This window comes from Hydra vulgaris, chromosome 13, assembly GCF_038396675.1.
Source record: "Hydra vulgaris chromosome 13, alternate assembly HydraT2T_AEP".
Taxonomy (NCBI): Eukaryota; Metazoa; Cnidaria; class Hydrozoa; order Anthoathecata; family Hydridae; genus Hydra; species Hydra vulgaris.
In genome coordinates, this window is record NC_088932.1 from 60,332,185 (window position 1) to 60,351,537 (window position 19,353).

At 25.9% G+C, this 19,353-nt stretch overlaps 1 long non-coding RNA gene across 1 annotated transcript; it reads right to left on the reverse strand.

Moving 5' to 3' along the window:
• Positions 1–1,635: 1,635 nt before the first annotated feature.
• On the reverse strand, positions 1,636–19,131 carry LOC136090254 (uncharacterized). The gene is made up of 6 exons (XR_010643294.1): positions 19,035–19,131; positions 12,951–13,011; positions 6,265–6,312; positions 5,948–6,117; positions 2,187–2,346; positions 1,636–1,748 (listed from the first exon to the last, which is right to left on the reverse strand). It is a non-coding gene; the product is annotated as an uncharacterized LOC136090254 (long non-coding RNA).
• Between the last annotated feature and the right edge of the window lie 222 nt (positions 19,132–19,353).

Genomic DNA, 19,353 nt, shown 5'->3' on the forward strand with positions numbered 1-19,353 from the left:
CATATTGTGAAAACTTTTTGAGTTTATATATATTGAGTTTATATTTTTTGCATATTGTGAAGACTTATTTAATGAGTTTATATTTTTTACATAGTGTGAAAACTTATTTATTGAGTTTATATATTGAGAAAAGTTAGTTTGTAAAAGTAAAATATAAAACATTTATTGTAAATCTCTTATGTAAAATATAACTAAAGTCCATAAAATAAGATCGAAATCTTCTGTTTTTTAATTTATGTGTAATTTTTTAAATCCTACGATAATTTTCGATGTAGTTAAAGATATTATGAAAAAAAATTAAATTTAATTTCATTACACCCATGCATCGGACCAGAGACCCATTGGATGGCAGATATTCTCAGGCATTAATCACCGCAAATATCTGTAAACATTATATGACTCTGGTATCAATATTCCAAAGTTTTAATTTAATATTCAATATTAAATTAAAACTATTCAGCAATATTCAATATCATTGAGTTGTCTCTTTGTAACATTTTAAGCTTTTCATTAAAATCCGGTATTGTACCAGAGTTCGAAAATTGTTAAAATCAAACTTATTATCAAGACTAGTGATGTCACAAATATAATTATAGACCTCTTTTTGTTTTACCATGTTTATCGAAATTATTAGAACTTATTATGTATGTAAGACTGTAAAATTATTTATCTGAGAATAATATACTATATAATAAACAATTTGGGTTTAAAAAAATCACTCAACGGACCATGTCCGTTGAGTGATTTTTTTCACCAGTAAACGAACTAGTACATTATTCATCCGATAGGTTCGATAACGATTGATTACTTACAATTATTTACATACACATGCATACCCAAACAGCGCTTGTAAACGACCGTGCATCAATATTTCACCTTTTTTTTTATAAAAAAAATGTTTTAATTTACAAATCATGCACTAAACTATATGGAATATTGTATATTAACCTAATAAAACAAACAAAAACAAAAAAAAAAAAATTATAATAAAATACGAAATTTAGTATAACTCTATTGAAAATAAACAAATCAAAAAACTAGTGTATTAACTTAATAAAACGAATAATATATATATATATATATATATATATATATATATATATATATATATATATATATATATATATATATATATATATATATTTATTTTTTTAAGTATAATTCATATCTTAATAATTATTCGGCATGTATGAATATTAAAAATAAAAAACGAAATAAATTTTTTTTAGCATTTTCAACTTTGTGTCAAAACTACAGACAATTTAACACCGAGTTATTTTCCATCACCACCAAGTTAATAATTTTCCATCGAATTCGCCGAATTATTTTTCTATTATATTTTTCTTTAATATATTACATTACAACAAAAATGCATTAAAATGATCACCAAAAACGAATAAAAGAAAAAACTCTAATAGAACTTTTCTTTGAACCAATGCACAAATATTTTGATGTTTAAATTACTTAAAAACATAATAAAGATTTTAAAAATATCTTAATAAAAAAATTTATCGGATCATCATTTAATGTTTATAACTTACTAAATTGTTCAAGTATTCAAAATATGAGCAAAGTAAAAATATATTTTCAATTAGTAACAATATCTAAACTTTTTATTTTTTTACTTAGAAGGTATTCCGCGTAAATTTTCGCGTAAGACACGAATTGTACTTAAGTAGTCATCCATGTTGATATAGCAACCACTCAAACTACGTTTTCCAGTAAATGATGTGCGTCCATGAAGAACTCTAAAATAATTCACGATCTCTTAAAATTATAGAAAAAAATAGAAAAAGACCAAAATAATATATTGCAATAGAAGATTGCACAAGAAAAGTAGATTAATCCCAGCCGGCACAAACACGTCTTTTAGACGTTTTTTTTCGCATCTCAAACGTTAACACCTTTTAGAGGTCAAAATTCAGATAAATATAAGACATCTAATAGTAGTCTTCTTTTAGACGGCTTAAGGCAGCTATTATTTGTTGTCTCAAAGATAAATACAATTAGATGTCTTATAGTTATTTGAATTTAGACGTCTAAAAGGTGTTAACATTTTAGATTCTAAAAGTTCTTTTTAGTGCCGGCTGGGATGTTTATTAATATATATGCATCATTAGGAACATTATGATATAAATGTTAAAAAAATTAAAATATGCAAATAAACTTTATTTATAAAAATAAACCTCCAGTTGTTGACAATTAATAAATTTCCAGAAGTTAGTTTAAGGTCGAAACTCTTGTTCCTTGCTATATATGATATCCAAAAAAGCTACGCAATGATTTTAAAATCTTTCAATTTCATCAAATGATAAGCAATTTAAAACATCACGATCTCCATTTATTCTAAAAACAAAAAACATCATAACCTCTATTATTTATTCTAAAAACACAAAACATCATGACCTCTATTATTTATTCTAAAACCACAAAACATTACGATCTCCATCATTTATTATAAAAATGCATAACTTTCCTCAGATTTTCAATTTATAGTTTTGTAAAGAAAACATCAAAATCAACTAATGATAATTATTTTAAATAATGAAACACACAACCACTTAGTTTTGTGATTTGACCCCAGATATTGTTATACATTGTTGGATTTGTTACAATGTGTAGATTTAGGTGTGATATTTCATTGACATAACAAAATTCCTTTTATCAAAATATTTATGTTTTCAGGAGCCCATAGGGGCCAAATAACGAACTTTTGCTTCACATAACTTAGGCATTTAAAAAAAATCATTTTCTACTTTAAAAAGTTTAATAATAGATATATATATAAAATAATTTTCAAAAAAAAAATGTGATCATAAAACAAACAGAAAAAAGATTTGCCATTTTTGTGCACACAAAACATCAAGACTATTAAATGTTTAAAAGAGAAAGAGAAAATTCATTGTTCAAAACTAAAAATCCATTTGACATATGTGAAAATAAATACATAAATGTAGAAACAATATCACTCAAAAAAACCTACCTAGTGGGCATTGGGCGTCCTAACACGCCCATTGGACGTTCCTTTGACATTCTTCAGACGTCTTAGGACGTCTAATGCCCACTAGGTAGATACTTTCTAGATTTAATAATAGACTGGGCTCTATTTTGAAATCTGGCAAATATTTTATTTCACGGGTAAACAATGTTAAGGATTTAACCGGCAATTTGTCATTGCAACAATTTGTCAGTCACTGTCACTGCAAAATTTGCAAACTAACAAGTTTACATGCGAGAACCTGAACAAGAAGCAGTAGTAAGTTTTCCAAGTCGCGTTCCCCCCATAAAAAAATGTGTAAAACTTGCCTTTCAATCATCGGAAAGGGAAAGAAACACATATACGGAAATGAAATTTTAGATACAAAAATATTAGAAAAAACTTCAAACCTCAATTAAAGTTAAAGAACAGATTTTAAGTTCTCAGAAAAGTATAAAATTAAGGATAAAAAAAAAGTAAATTTGCTACAAATATCTTTACAAATATCAGCATGTATCACTTGCTACAAGTGCCTTTACAAATATCAGTAGAATCCTTGAAAAACCAATCTTGAGATTATAAATTTAAAAAGGATTCAATCAAGATTAACTTTGTCCAACACGAAACTGATACAGCCAGCTAAAGAACTAAGGTAAAACAATTTTTTGAAGGATATCATGTGGTAAAACAATTTTTTGAAGGATATCATGTACTTTTTAACTAATATAGCTAATCTTAATGTTTAGACAAAATTAATTAAAATAAAAATTAGAAAATTAGAACAGAACATCAATTAAAGAAAAAGATTTCTTAGAAAACTATATTTCTTATTTTGCTGAAAATTTGAAATGCATAAATTCAAAATCAAGAGAGAAAAAGTTAACAATGGATACCCCGAGTGCTTTGCAAAAAACACCACCACTGTGATAACTGTGAATTTGATGTGGAGTTTGATATGTCAATATGTGAAAATTGTGAGGATCAGTTGCCAAATAAATGCAAATAAGGGCATTATATATTGCAGGTTTTATTGCTTACAAGCTTCCAGAATTACATGCAATTTAGTCTACTTTGTTATTTATTGTTTTTTTATATTTGAAGTGGCACTTGTGAATAAAGTTTCACCATTGCTGTGCAAGAGAGGATTAATTGATATTTTTATTAAGTGCAATAGTAAATTTCAATTGCTTGCTTGAAGTGTTAAAAAGGTTTCCTGCATTTTGGCAAACATTTTTTTAAACAATAATTGTAAAAAACACTCTGAAGATTTTGGGAAGGAATGTTTAATAAAACAGGCAAAACTTTCAACTTCAAAACAAAATACTTTGAGTCAAAAGAGTCAAAATAATTTTAATAAAATAAAGTTAATATATTTGTTTATTTTTATCAAAAAATTTATTATTTGTTACAAGTGTTAAACAGCTAAAATTAACATATAGTTTTAAAAATGAGATTTAGTCATTTTTAGCTAAACTCTAATACTTAAATTAAATAATTTAAATTTTTATTGTAATTAACTTATTTATAGATGTAAAAAAATTTCCTACAATATTTGCTTCCGAAATTTAATCAAAATATTTTGCCCTCATAAAGCTCTTTATTTGTTTCTGAAGTTTGTTTACTAAAGCAAGGATACAAAATAATTTAACAGTAAAAAAGTCTGCCTTTGCTAATTTTACAGAAAATGAGCTGTCACAGCCTGTTTGAGATGGCCTTGTCTCAGATCAGAATCAGTAACCATTTGTGGTCAGGGGTTAGGGTTAGGGTTAGAATCAGTAACCATTTGTGGTTAATGAATCTTCTGAGAAGCTAATTGTTTTATAATAATAATAACAATAATAATAAATATTGAAATAATCTAAATTTTTATTGAAACAACAGTAATTACTTAAACAATATAGTATAAAAATTGAGGTATAAAATTGGTAACCAATCTAGTATTAAAAACAATAGAAATCAATCTAGTATTAAAAACATTATTGATATACAAAAGCATACCATCATTTTTGTATCAACTAGATAAGATTGTCACAATCTATAAATTCTTGCTTTGAAAAATTAAATTCTTATTTGTCCTTGTATGGAAGGCTGCTGTCATATTTAAGCTTAAACATCTAATAATGCCCTTTTCTAATTTAGAAAAGATGGAGAAAACATCAAAATGGATTTCTGCTCTAACTACTACCAAGCTTTAGACTCTCTCCTATCATTGTAAGGTTGCACATCATCAACTTTTTTACAAATACTACTTCTGCTTGAGTAACCTATTATCTCTTGTTCCATCAACCAAAACTCAATCTTTCCCTTCATGCTCTTAATTCATTAAAAAATTTATTTTTAGAAATCGCTCTCATCATGTTTTTCTAACTCCATACAATTGACAGTTTTCTAACTAACTTTTTCTTACTAACTCCTTCTTAATTTTAAAGTTAAATAGTTACTTGCTGCCATTTTGCTGAGAGTTTTGAAAAAAAACACTTAGTTAAGTTGTCTGTGAAGGTGTCATAAACTTTGATATCTTATATCATCGATCTTAACAAAGGCTTGTTATGTATTAGTTTAGTTACTTTAATCGATGCATAGTTTTAACCAATCATAACCTGGTCAAACCTGGTTAAGCTGCATAAACATCAAAAATTTTGACTGGATGCAACCAGCTATTTCAAATGTTTTTACGGTTTTCCCTCGATCCTTTGAATCTTAAAAACTTAACCCATTTTTTTTGGACAGCATAAAAAAATTATTTGTCTATAATTAACTTTTGGCACTTTATTTGTTTTCAACAATTAATGTTTTTAAAATAAATTTTTTGAAAAATAAATGTTTTGAAAAACAAGTAGTCGATTTTTTTAAAATCTACTGTAATATAACTTGTTATAATTAAAAAATAACTCTTTATTACAACAATGAAATTTGTTATAATAACGCTAGACTATTGTTGTGATAACAGATCAAAAATAATGATGTTACCCAGGTGAATCTAAAAAATATGTTCCATCAGTATGACATAGAAGAGCAACATTTGAATATGCTAAGTCAGCATGATCTATATCTTCTTCTGATCTGTTTGTTGTTAGCCATACATCACCATAAAAAGTCTTAAGTGGATACCCAATAAGATTACTAATAGTTCTAACAGACTAAAAAATATAAACAGAATATATAAATAACAGAATTTTAAAAAAACTATTTTATCTAAATAAAATCCTTAAAAAAAAAATTGTTTAACAAGAAAAATAAAAAATTATTAGAAATTAAAATTATAGTGAAATTCTGCTATTAATTACCTCAAGTGTCGTTGGGGTGTTTTTTACAATCGCAAAGCCATATATTGCCTATCAATCAAAATAAACAATGATTATGTAAGTATTTATGTATATGTATATAAATATGTACATATATGAACATTTTTGGAAATGACATAGTCGCAATAGATGAACTTTTACTTGTATTGCAAAAAAATATTTCAATGTGAAATTTTTCAGGTTGGAAAAAGAATTGAAAATAAATATAGCATATAACCCATAACACAATTGCTTATTAAAAAAACTTTATAACAAAGATTGTGCTATGTGTTTCAAACATTTCTACAATAAATTTTACTTAATGTAAATTTTTTTTATCGCTTAATGTATTAAAATTGGAGGTTGTCTCATGGAAAAAAAATTTACTATGTCCTTTATCAGGTTAAGAAAATACTGACTAACATATTAGATGTTTACTATATTATAGTAAAATGTTTGTTAATTTACAATTCAGTCCAAATTTAAATTGACTTTATAATATAGTAATAAATTTAATATAATATAAAAATAATATAGTAATAAATTTCTATTAAGAAAATATCAATGTATAAATCTTTTTAGTTACAAAATCTTTAATGAATTCTTTTACTTTTAATTTGCCATTTAGAAACAAGATTTTTGATTTAAAAAGGAATAAAAAGAATTTGAACAAACACAAAACTATTTAGGCAAAAATGTTGTTTTTTAAAGAGGAGAATGTATCCTCCTCTTTTAAAAATGATCCATTAGGAAACAAACAAATGTTGGTTAGTGAAAAATTTGAGGAGACAATAAAATGTTTAGACACTTACCATAATGGAGATAATAAAATAGACATAATCACCAGCCTTTTAAAAAATTTAAAAAGTCTGTTGTTCTTAATTTTATTTAAAAAAAAGTATTAAGAAACAATTAGCTCCGACTGAATTATGATTTGGAATAGGTTTGGCTGCACTGATTGCAAAATTTATGTTATAAATAACAGTTGGTAAAGCATTGACGGTAATTAAATTTCTAAGGAAAGTATTTTAAGGCAAAAACAATTAAGAACAAGTTAAGATAAGATTAAGTTAATATTTCCAATAGCTTCACATACCATGCTAGATTTAAAATGGCTTCACATACCATGCTAGATTAATGTCACAGGGAGTTTTTTATTAACATAACATCTTCTTCAGCCACAAATGAGTAGTTTGTGAATATAGTATCTGTGCAATAAAAAAAGCTGATTCATGAAATATGTGTCAAAAACACTTTAAAAACACAAAAAACACCGTTGGTATTTAAATGAAAGATTTGTGGCTATGTGCCTAGCTAATTAATGTTTATCTGTAAACTAATTACATAATTAGATTTTTCTATTCCATAATTGGTTTTTCTTTGATTTGTTAAAAATATAACGAGATAGAAGGGCTGAAAACCAGTTGGGACTAGGATTTATTTCCAGATTATAAACGATGTTAACAATTTGTCACTGATCTTCTTGATCTTCTACATCACAGTGCAAAACGTGCTATTAATTTTAGTCAAGACTTCATTGAGTTATATAGAGAGAGTTCAAGAATAACTGAGCATTCTGTTGGATTGGTTTAAAACCTAATGGTTTGGATGTTTTTTTTTTAAATGTTTTAATGTTGGAATGGTTTAAAACCTTAACCACTATTAAGTAGACTCCTCATCTGTAGTAGCCTTCTTGGCCTTGAGGAGGTGAATAACAACAACAACAACAACAAAAAAAAACTTGCTCTTAAACCACATTTTTGTGGTTTAAGAGCAAGGTTTCGAACCATTGGTTTTGAAAAACAATTTACAAAGAAGATGCTAAAAAAGGTTTATCTCCAGCAACACCATAAAACTCTTTTACTTTATTTATATGATTAACTTATTTATAATTACTTTTTTAGTTTAACTAAACAATAAACTTCATTCACCTGGTATGTGTATTTGATGCTTTTAATCAAACCAAAAAAACACTTATATCATTATTTTTTCAACATTTGCAATCCACATTAAATAAGTGACAACTGCAAAAAATATTATTAAAATAATACATCAGTTGTTCTGTCAGTTGTAATAATGTATAAAACGTCCAAGAATTTTTGCTAGAGGAACTTAAAAATAGCATTATCAGGACTTCATATTCTCAATTAATGAGCTATTTATCTAATTCTTTTTAAAATATTATTATAGATTATAGATTTTTTTTTTATTGAATTAAAATGAATTTCCCCCAGCCTTCCCCCCCCTCCCCCCCCCCAAAAAAAAAAAAAGTTTAATATACACTACCTCAGATCTAATAAAAAAATAAAATTAAAATTAAAATTTGAAAGAATTTGTCATTAAAATAAATTCAATAATGTCCCTAGTAGTTTTCAAGAGGAGTATTAAAAATATCAGAAAATTCTGCTTTTTGCATTCATCAAAGTTTAAAAAAAAATATATTTTTAAAATTTTATTAAATATTTAAAAACAAAATTTTTTAAAGGATTTTTGAATTTTAAAAATTCATATTTTGTAAACATTTTTTGAATAAAATATCAATATTTATTTAATGACTAGTTAAGGCGATATGGATGGTTAAGCACCAAACCAACCTATACTAAAAAAATAAAAAATAAAAAATGATTTATGCAGTGTTTCTTTGCAAACAACAATATACTATACTTATAATTTCTAAGTGAACTGGACAGCAGTTACTTTGAATTTGCTTGGTGTTGAAAACTATTTAATTTTGCACCTCCTTTCAACATATTTGTTGTTTAGGCTAGTTAAGTGCTATGCCCTGGACAAAAAAAAGGTAGAAAAAAAAAAAAGGTAACTTCTCCCTCCCCCTTCAGGATTTTTTTGAAAACAAAACAAAACATATACTAATAAGACTATAGAATTGTTAGTATAATTTAATGTATATTTTAATATATTGTAATAATAATTTTAATTTTTTTTTTTTTTTTCAACATCTTTACTTCCAACAAGGCTGCAAGCAACGACTATTAGAGTTACTGGAAAAAAATAGATGAAGTTTATAGAGCAAGATAACAATTGACAGACAACTTAAAAGATTGCAAAATATATCAATCAGGAAAGCAGGTTTGGAGGTTGGCTGGTTGGCTGCAAGGCATGTCCATTTATGTTTGCAATCTGTTTTTGTATCTTGTCTAAAAGAAAAAGAGCATCATTGGAAGTTACTAATTTGTTACTAAAAATTACTACTTTGTTAGATAAACACAGCATGGAAAAATCAGTTTAATCAGTTAATCCTTTAATCAGTTGCAAAAAGCCAACAAAAAACATGATATAGTCACAGGCACTCTTCCAGTGGATGATTTTATTAAAAAAACTTGTCAACAAATAGACCAATTTAGAGACTATCACTATATAGCCAAAAATCAAGCCACTTATTTGCAGTATCTGAAAATAAAATTACCAACCAATCATATTTTATATTTAGATTTTGTTGAATATTGAGATGCAGTACAAGGTTTCCATAGGAACAACAGTCTAGCAACAAAGCATCTTTTTGTTATTTACAAATATGGAAATTTGGAAGCCTATCTTTTATAAAAACTAACAAAAATATGTCTTTTCACTTTTTAAATTGGAGGTTTTGTTTATTGACCTATCAAAATTCAACTTTTTATATTTGGTAACAAACTTTGAGGTAGCCATTATGTATAAAAGGAGACATTCAAAAATTCAATGTCAAAGTTTTATTATAGTCTAGAGTTGCATACAATAAAAAACTAGAAGGTTTTTTGAAATTTTGTTTTTAAAATATAGAGCTTCAAAGTATGAACAAAACATGTTTTTCCTACTGAAGTTTATATTTTTGGATAAAACAGAAATTTCAAATGGCGATATCTCATAAACCACAAAAGCTGGAAATTTCAGGTACTGCTTTTCTCATTGATATAAACCAACCCACCAATTTATATCTGAGGTGGTCCATGTTGGACCTTGGTCCACTTAGCATGCAATAACTCATAGGCAAAAATACTGAATGATAAAAAATACTGAATGTTTTGATTACTGGAATAAACACAGTTTGAGATCAAAACAGATTTTTTCTCACTTTCTTTCAAAAGTTTATTAAATGTTAAATGAATTTTTTATAAATGAATTTTTTTGAATTAAATGAATTTGATATAATAACTAGAAATATTATTCTTTAAAGTCTAAATAAACAATAATGCAGGCTTTTGATCAGTGGGTAAAACGGGAGAACATAAAAACAATTTAAGCAGTTTAAACAATTTAATTTTGCTTGAAATGTTATTAAGATCTCAAAAGTTTGAGATCATTAAATGCCAAAACAATGTGTTTTAAGTAATAAAATTAAATAGAAAGTATAAAATGATCATTATAATAAATCGGTAGCAGGCAAAATATGACAAGTGGCGGGAAAAAAATTATTCGACAATTTTTCATTTAATAAGAAATCAGTTACGTAGAGCCGCTGTATTCTCCGGATACAGATCAGAGTTAAAAGTAAAACTTAATGAAAGAAAGTTATAATTAAAAACATCAAATAGGTGGAAGTTTTTTGTTCAAAAAATTTCGATTTGGGTAATTCAAAACGATATGCTAAAAAGGCTATACAGAAAAGTGATAAGGTTTATTGCAAATTAAAAGCAAAATATAAAAATAAATGTTTTACTAAAAGATTAATCTTAAATAATGATTTTTTTAATAATTGACTTCAGCCGATCAGTATTGATCAGCAACCTTAAAATAATTATTTCCAGTGTTGGTTTAATGTTTCTGGTGCTCCCTGGTATTTAGGTTTTTCCAAATTTAGTGGCACAAAAAAATACACACAAGTTGTTTTAATTTATTAAACTTCCAAATTGTTTCAATTTATGTTATAAATATTTTTGTTAATTTATCTTTTTCAAAATTTCCAAGACTTACTTGCACTATATAAGATAAATTCATTTTCATTAAATTTATTTTCTGATCTCAGTGTTGATGGCTACTATCCTCTGCTTCCAAAAGAAATTCCCTTTATTATATATATATATATGCATCTCTTTATTATTTCTACAAATAATATAATGGTTGCTGCTCAAAAGAGCATCTCTAGTTACATCAACCAAAACTCATTCTCACATGACTTGACTTTGACAATGATGCATCCTTCTACTGTATCTGTCACTTCATGCTCTGAAGAGTTTTTATATGGTTTTTTTAATATAGTTATTTAACTATATTTCATATAATTTTTCCCTGCACTTAAATGGTTTGAAATTCTCTCACACTGAGAGAATTTCAAACCATTGAAATTAAAAACTTGACAAAAGGCTTAAAACCTTTAAGTTTTCAAGTGTTCTGTCAACCTTTCCTTGCTCTTTAACATTATTCTTTGTTTATTGGATGTGAATTTTATCTTAAAAGATGCTGTTTTTTTTAGGCAATGAAAGCTTTTCTAAATATCAATGAACAAATATTATACATATTTGGCAAAATGATATGCAATGATAAAAATACAGAAGAACTTTATTTTTTAATTGAAACTGCAATTTATCCTAAACTAATTAAAAGTCAAAATGTGTCAATTGTTTTGGATAATTTGTGATGAGACTGTAACTGCTTTAAAAACTAATCTATAAAAAATGTTGACAACACAGTTTTTATAGATGGATGAATTTTTAAAATTGTTAATGTTGAAGGAATTTATGAAGATACTTTTACTAAGGATAAAAATTGTGCTGTTTTTTCATCAAACAATGATAAACGTTTAAACTTTCCTATAAATTTGGCTGATGGTCGAAAAAATGCCTCTTGAAAAACAAAGTCATAAAATAAAAAAATTTAATATAAGATACTTCTTGTGCTTTTTTCCATCCATGTCATGAAATAGTTGAACTTGTAAAACATTTACTAACGACAAGTCATAAGTAAGTCTGTCACATTTTACTAGTGACCCTATTGGAAAAGCATTTGGAAGACTTTGACTTTTGAAGGATCAGGTGGTACCTATTTTATAAATGCTTAGCAAATATTACAAAAAAGTTGACAATAAAAAAACTAAACTTTGTTTGAATACTGGTATCACTGCTAATGATTTAAAAGTTTTATCAAACCATTTTTGTGACAAATGTAAGTATGTAAAACAAGATGACATTTTGTTTAATGTGTTTCATAATCTTCTGGTTAATGAAAGCAATTTGTCTAAAAAAACTAAAACGTCTTAGGTTTACATTGATGGCAGTAGAAGATAATCCAGTTAAAGATACATTTTATATCTAATGAAATATGACTTGGATTTAAAATAAAATTTTTTATTTTAGTGATTTTATTAATGACGTTTTAAATTTAATTAAGAACTTTTAATTTATAATTATATATTATATACTATAATTATATATTATATATATAACCGAATATTTTATAATTATAATTATAACAACCTTATTTTATAACTATAGTTATATTAACAACTCATTAATTATTAAAAACAAAAAAAGAAAAGCAAATGCTTCCATGAAAAAAGACTTTTTGAAAAATTAGTTTTTTTAAAGCTGTATGTTTACACAGCTTGTCATTATAGTAGGCCATGGTATAAATACATTACACCTTTGAGGAATTTTTCTTTATTTTCTGATAAACATGCAGAAAAGTAATAAAAAAATAACAAAACAACTAATGAAATACTAATCATAATAAGAGAGTAGTTGAAAATAATAACTTACATTCTATACTTAGACATCCATTATCAAGAGAAACATGAAGAGGGTAAATATTAGCAGGTATCTATAGATAATAAACATTAGCAAGTTATATAAAATAAAAAATAGAGAATAAAAACGAAGCATTTTTTATGTAGAAAATCAAGTCGAAAATAAAGCAATTAAAAGTAAGTAAAAGTAAACAAATTTACAAAAAATTTTATATAAAATAGTTTATATATAAAAAAACTTTAAAAAAGCTAATTTATATCTTATGAACAAATGTTATAAAAAAATGTAGAAAAATTTAAATCCTTGCCCCCATTTGTAATAAAATAAAATTAGCTATTGAGTCATTCCATGCCAACTGGACCAAGGTCCAACATGGACCCCCTCAGATTTTGATGAAACTTATTAGGTTTGTTAATATCAATGAGAAAAGCAATTCCTGAAAATTTCAGCATAAAATCTCATGTGGTTCATAAGGTGCAGTCGTTTGAAATTTCTGATTTTTCCAAAAATAAAAACTTAAGTAGCAAAAACATGTCTTGTTCATACTTTGATGCTCTATATTTTAAAAACAAAATTTCAGAAAACCTTCTAGCTTTTTTTATTGTATACAACTCTTGACTTACTTTAATAAAACTTTGACATTGAATTCTCAAATGTCACATTTTTTCCATAATGGCTACCTAAAATAGCTAAAAAATTGTTTGCAAATATAAAATGTTGATTTTTGATGAGTCAATATACAAAATCTGCAATTTAAGAAGTGAAAAGACATATTTTTTGGGTACTATGGGGAAGTTACAAAATCTAAACAATGGAAATTGCCCAAAATGCATTAAAAACAATAAAAACAAAGTTATTGTTGTACTTTAGTTTGTGTTATATATTCTAATACAAAGTATGTATGAATTTAAAAGTATTTCACAATAAGTACTAGAAATAAGTTTTTAATTAAGCTTGAATTAAACTCAGTTTTTAAATAGCCCTAGCTCCTACCTGTTCCCTCCCCCCCTATCCCAAGCATTTACTTTTTAACATGCACATTTTTGTCTAGAACTTAGAAAGAAATATGTCTGATGTATGAAGTGTCTATATACACAAACAAAGAATTCAACATACACATTTAAAAGCTGTGACATAAAAAACAAGCAAATTATTGAGTTTTCTTTTTATATCTTTATATATCTTTATATCTTTTTATATCTTTTTTTTTATTTACAAATTTTATCAATTCCTATATATTTATTGTGCCAAAACTTATAAAAACCTTAGTTTCAAAACTTGTTTTTAAATAAATCTTTTTAGGTATTAATAAAAAGTGAATGGCAAGTGCATTGCTAGATCTAACTCAATGTTCCATTGGAAAAGCATTAAATTATAGTTGTCATGAAGTAAAATTTACCAAAATCAAAAAAATTAAAGGTTTTGAGGAATTAACAAAAAAAGATCAAGAACTTGTACACTTGCGGAGTAAAGTCAATCATATTCAAACTATTTGTAATCACCATGAAAAGGTCTACTTGGATAGATTTGAGACTTTGTATGATGGAAGCTTTTGTTGTGATCCATTCAGCAAACACAAAGTTAAATTAAAAAGTTTTTAAAAAAAATTTGACATATATAAATCATAATTTAATTAATTTTTTAAAAGATAATGGCTTCTTTAATGTTTTATCATTGTGTTACCATTTAGAATCTATCAGAGTAATCAGTTTGGATGTTGCGAAGGAGTTTGATTTAATACCTGGTCATAAGCTTTATACAGAATGTCAAAAAATGCTGTATTTAAGAAATAACAAAGAAGATTATGGAAGCGATTCATGTCAACATAAAGATAATGATTTTAATGAGATTAACATTTTAAAAGAAAACTTTGATTCAAGCATTAATAGCCTTGGTTGTTCACCTTTAAAACTAGTAGCTCATAAAGACAGGGTCGGCTATGCAAAAAGAAAAATGAAAAAAATTTATGCACAAAACTATTTTTCTGCTTTCCTTAGAATGATAAAAGCTGCAAGGAATTTGAAACAAATGTGTGGCATAATGGCAGAACTATCTAAAAAAGAAGGAAAATCTATTAGTGATAAAGTAAAAAATCAAGTTCATGAATTTTACAAATCAGATGAATACTCTCGAATGTGTCCAGGTATGAAACAGTATGTCTCAATCCAAGTTAGGTAAAAGACAACATTTTCAAAAAAGACTTCTATTAGTTAATATAAAAGAACTTTATTTAGAGTTCATTAAAATTTCAGTTGACGCCAAGATTGGGTTTTCTAAGTTCTGTGAACTTAGACCTAAGTGGTGTATTCCAATTGGAGGTGCTTCAGGTCTCCATTTAGTATGTGTTTGTGAGTACCACAAAAATGCAAAACTTTTAGCATTAAAAATACCAGATATTTAAGACTATAAAGACCTCTTGACATTAGTTGCATGTGACTTAACAAATCGAGATTGCATGCTGCACAGTTGCGATAACTGTCCAGATACCAACACACTTAAAAAGTATCTTACTGCTTTATTTGATAAGCACAGCTTGGTAGAAATCACCTTAAATCAGTGGCAAAAAACCAACAAAAAACATGATATAGTTACACTAACTCTTCCAGTATATGATTTTATTGAAAAAGCTTGTCAACAAATAGACCAATTAAGAGATCATTATTAAATAGCCAAAAATCAAGCAGCATATTTGCAGCATCTAAAAATAACATTACCAAGTAATCATATTTTAGTATAACTTGACTTCGCTGAAAATTACAGTTTTTTAATTGAAGATGCAGTACAAGGTTTCCATTGGAATAACAGTCAAGCGACATCCTTTTGTTATTTACTATATGGAAGAAAGTATGATAAAATGTAAAATTGTTTGTATTATTTCAGATCATTTGCAACACAATACAAACTCAGTTCATTGTTTCATTTATGAAGTAAAAAATCATTTAAAAGAGTTGATGCCTTACTTTAACCACTGCATTAATTTTAGTGATGGTGCAGGTTCACAATATAAAAATTATAAAAGCATCTAATTTATGTTACCATGAACTAGATCATAAAGTATCTGCAGAATGGCATTTTTTTGCCACATCACATGAAAAGAGTGCTTGTGATGGCGTTGGGGGCTCTGTCAAAAGACTTGTAGCTAGGGCCAGTTTACAATCACTAACAGATCCTATCAATTCACCATAGTTTTTTAGCAAAAATTTATTAGAAAGATGCAATGTTTATTGATTGTTTATTAGATAATATTTTTTATTACACAATCAACTTGTGCATTGTGTTGACAAATCAAATAACTTATATAAGTTATTATATTAACTTGGTATAAGTTGTAATCTAAATTTGAACATGATAATGAATAAGTCAAATTAATGGGGAGGGGTGGAATAGTGAGTGTATTGGAAAAATATTACAAAATTTATGGCCATGGTATTAAATATTGGGTAAATTAGACTAGAAAGTCTTTTTTTTCATTTTAACCTAATAGGCTACTTATAAGTTTTATATATAGTCTTTTTACTGTCTGACATTTAAAACTAAATTTCACAGTTTTTATATGTGTATGTTTAGTGGTGTGTTTGGGTATTATAGCACTTCATACATCAGAGATAAAACCAGACACACCGTGTTATAAACAGTGTCCGAAACCTTTAATTTTTTTGATTTTGGTAAATTTTACTTCATGACAACTATAATTTAATGCTTTTCCAATGGAACATTGAGTTAGATCTAGCAATGCACTTGCCATTCACTTTTTATTAATACCTAAAAAGATTTATTTAAAAACAAGTTTTGAAACTAAGGTTTTTATAAGTTTTGGCACAATAAATATATAGGAATTGATAAAATTTGTAAATAAAAAAAAAGATATAAAAAGATATAAAGATATATAAAGATATAAAAAGAAAACTCAATAATTTGCTTGTTTTTTATGTCACAGCTTTTAAATGTGTATGTTGAATTCTTTGTTTGTGTATATAGACACTTCATACATCAGACATATTTCTTTCTAAGTTCTAGACAAAAATGTGCATGTTAAAAAGTAAATGCTTGGGATAGGGGGGGAGGGGGCAGGTAGGAGCTATGGCTATTTAAAAACTGAGTTTAATTCAAGCTTAATTAAAAACTTATTTCTAGTACTTATTGTGAAATACTTTTAAATTCATACATACTTTGTATTAGAATATATAACACAAACTAAAGTACAACAATAACTTTGTTTTTATTGTTTTTAATGCATTTTGGGCAATTTCCATTGTTTTGATTTTGTAACTTCCCCATAGTACCCACTATTTTTTTTTCTGAAATCACTGAAATAAAGTCTATTAAATTAGAAGAAAAAAAAAAAAATTAAAACCAGTGTTGGTCCTTGGTTACCGGTGGTTTGAAGTGAAGGCACATTTTCCTAAGATTTAGCTGCAGCCATTTTTAGAAGTCTATAATTTTTTACTGATTTGTATCTTATCAGTAAATTTTAAAAAATTTGGAAGCCTACCATACATAGAAACTAAAAAAATATGTCTTTTTCTTTAAATTGCAGATTTTGTATATTGACTCATCAAAAATCAACATTTTATATTTGCAAACAATTTTTTAGCTATTTTAGGTAGCCATTATGGAAAAAATGTGACATTTGAGAATTCAATGTCAAAGTTTTATTAACGTAAGTCAAGAGTTGTATACAATAAAAAAAGCTAGAAGGTTTTCTGAAATTTTGTTTTTAAAATATAGAGCATCAAAATATGAACAAGACATGTTTTTGCTACTTAAGTTTTTATTTTTGGAAAAATCAGAAATTTCAAACGACTGCACCTTATGAACCACATAAGATTTTATGCTGAAATTTTCAGGAATTGCTTTTCTCATTGATATTAACAAACCTAATAAGTTTCATCAAAATTTGAGGGGGTCTATGTTGAAATCCTAAAATTTTGGTCCATTTGGCATGGAATGACCCTTTTTATATCTTAAACTAAATAGAAATTAATTGTAGGATTTAAAATTTTATCAATTATTCAATTGTTGGTAAGAAAACTCCAACAAATAGCTTTAAATGCTCACAACAAAAAATTATTTTCTGATGAAATTTAAAAATCTGGCAAGGAATTTTAACTTTCGTCAATATAAAATTCTTTAGAAATGATTACTTATGCTATTTTTTTAAAATGTTTTTTTAAAAAGGGTAGTTAATGTAAATATTATTTGAAGTCATTTATTTTTATAGTTTTTTAGGAGAAACTTATTTTCGTGCCTACATTTAGAAATTAATTCCGATCTTTTGTTTAATAAGCATTCTTGATTTGCATGTGTAATTATTTATTAAGTGTTAAGTGATTTTCTACTACTAATATAATTGCTCTGTTCTTTTAAGAACATTGAGCACTCTATTGTGTAGAATACTTTTTAAAGTTGTTTAAATATATATATATATATATATATATATATATATATATATATATATATATATATATATATATATATATATATATATATATATATATATATATATATATATATATATATATATATATATAAGGGATGTTACGCTAGAAAAGGATGGTTAGGATCAAGGTAGGGTAATTCTTGTATCACTCACACGTCGTTTTTTTTATAAAGTTATTATTTAAACTTTTGACTTAGAGTAAACCTGATAAAAAGTTAAATACAAAATAATAATATTTAATAGTGATTCGTTTCTGGAAACTAATTTGTTAAATAAATTGGGACCACGATATGTTATTGAGAATTTTAAGAGTCTTGTTGTTTCGAAAGGTATTTTAAAGTTGCCTGTTGCTCTTGTTTTAGATTTATTTATATTGTTTTCAAAATAGTTTGTTGCAAAATGTTCTGGAACCAGACTTAGTTTATATTTAAACATGAAAAGTATTTTTTAAAAAATATTTATTTGAAATATATTTAGTGCGTTCATTTGTTCCAGTAAGGAACAAATGAAGGCACTAAATATATTTCAAATAAATATTCCAGTAAATTTTTGAAAATATAGAAAATTTTAGACAAAACAAAAAATTACCAAAAAGTTTTTAATAATTTAAAACTTTTTATTAAAAGAAAAATTTTATCTGATAAAATATCTCTCACTTTTTATTTGTCAGGTTTTGAACTTAATATGGATAACTTGACTATTTCCTACAAATACAAAAATCTTCCAGCACAAATTAAAAACCTAATTTGCTGTCAACGGTAAAACTAATCATGAAAATGATTTTTTTTTATGATTAACTTTAAATACTTAATAAAAATAATTGCGTAAATGACGTCACTTTTTTCAAAGATATTTAAAGCAATAAATCAGGAATTTTTATGCTTAGCAGTTAGTTTTGATTTTAAAAATAGTCTAGAACATCATTTTCAAACCTAATAATAATAGCCAGCAAAAAAAATTTGGACTAAACCAAAA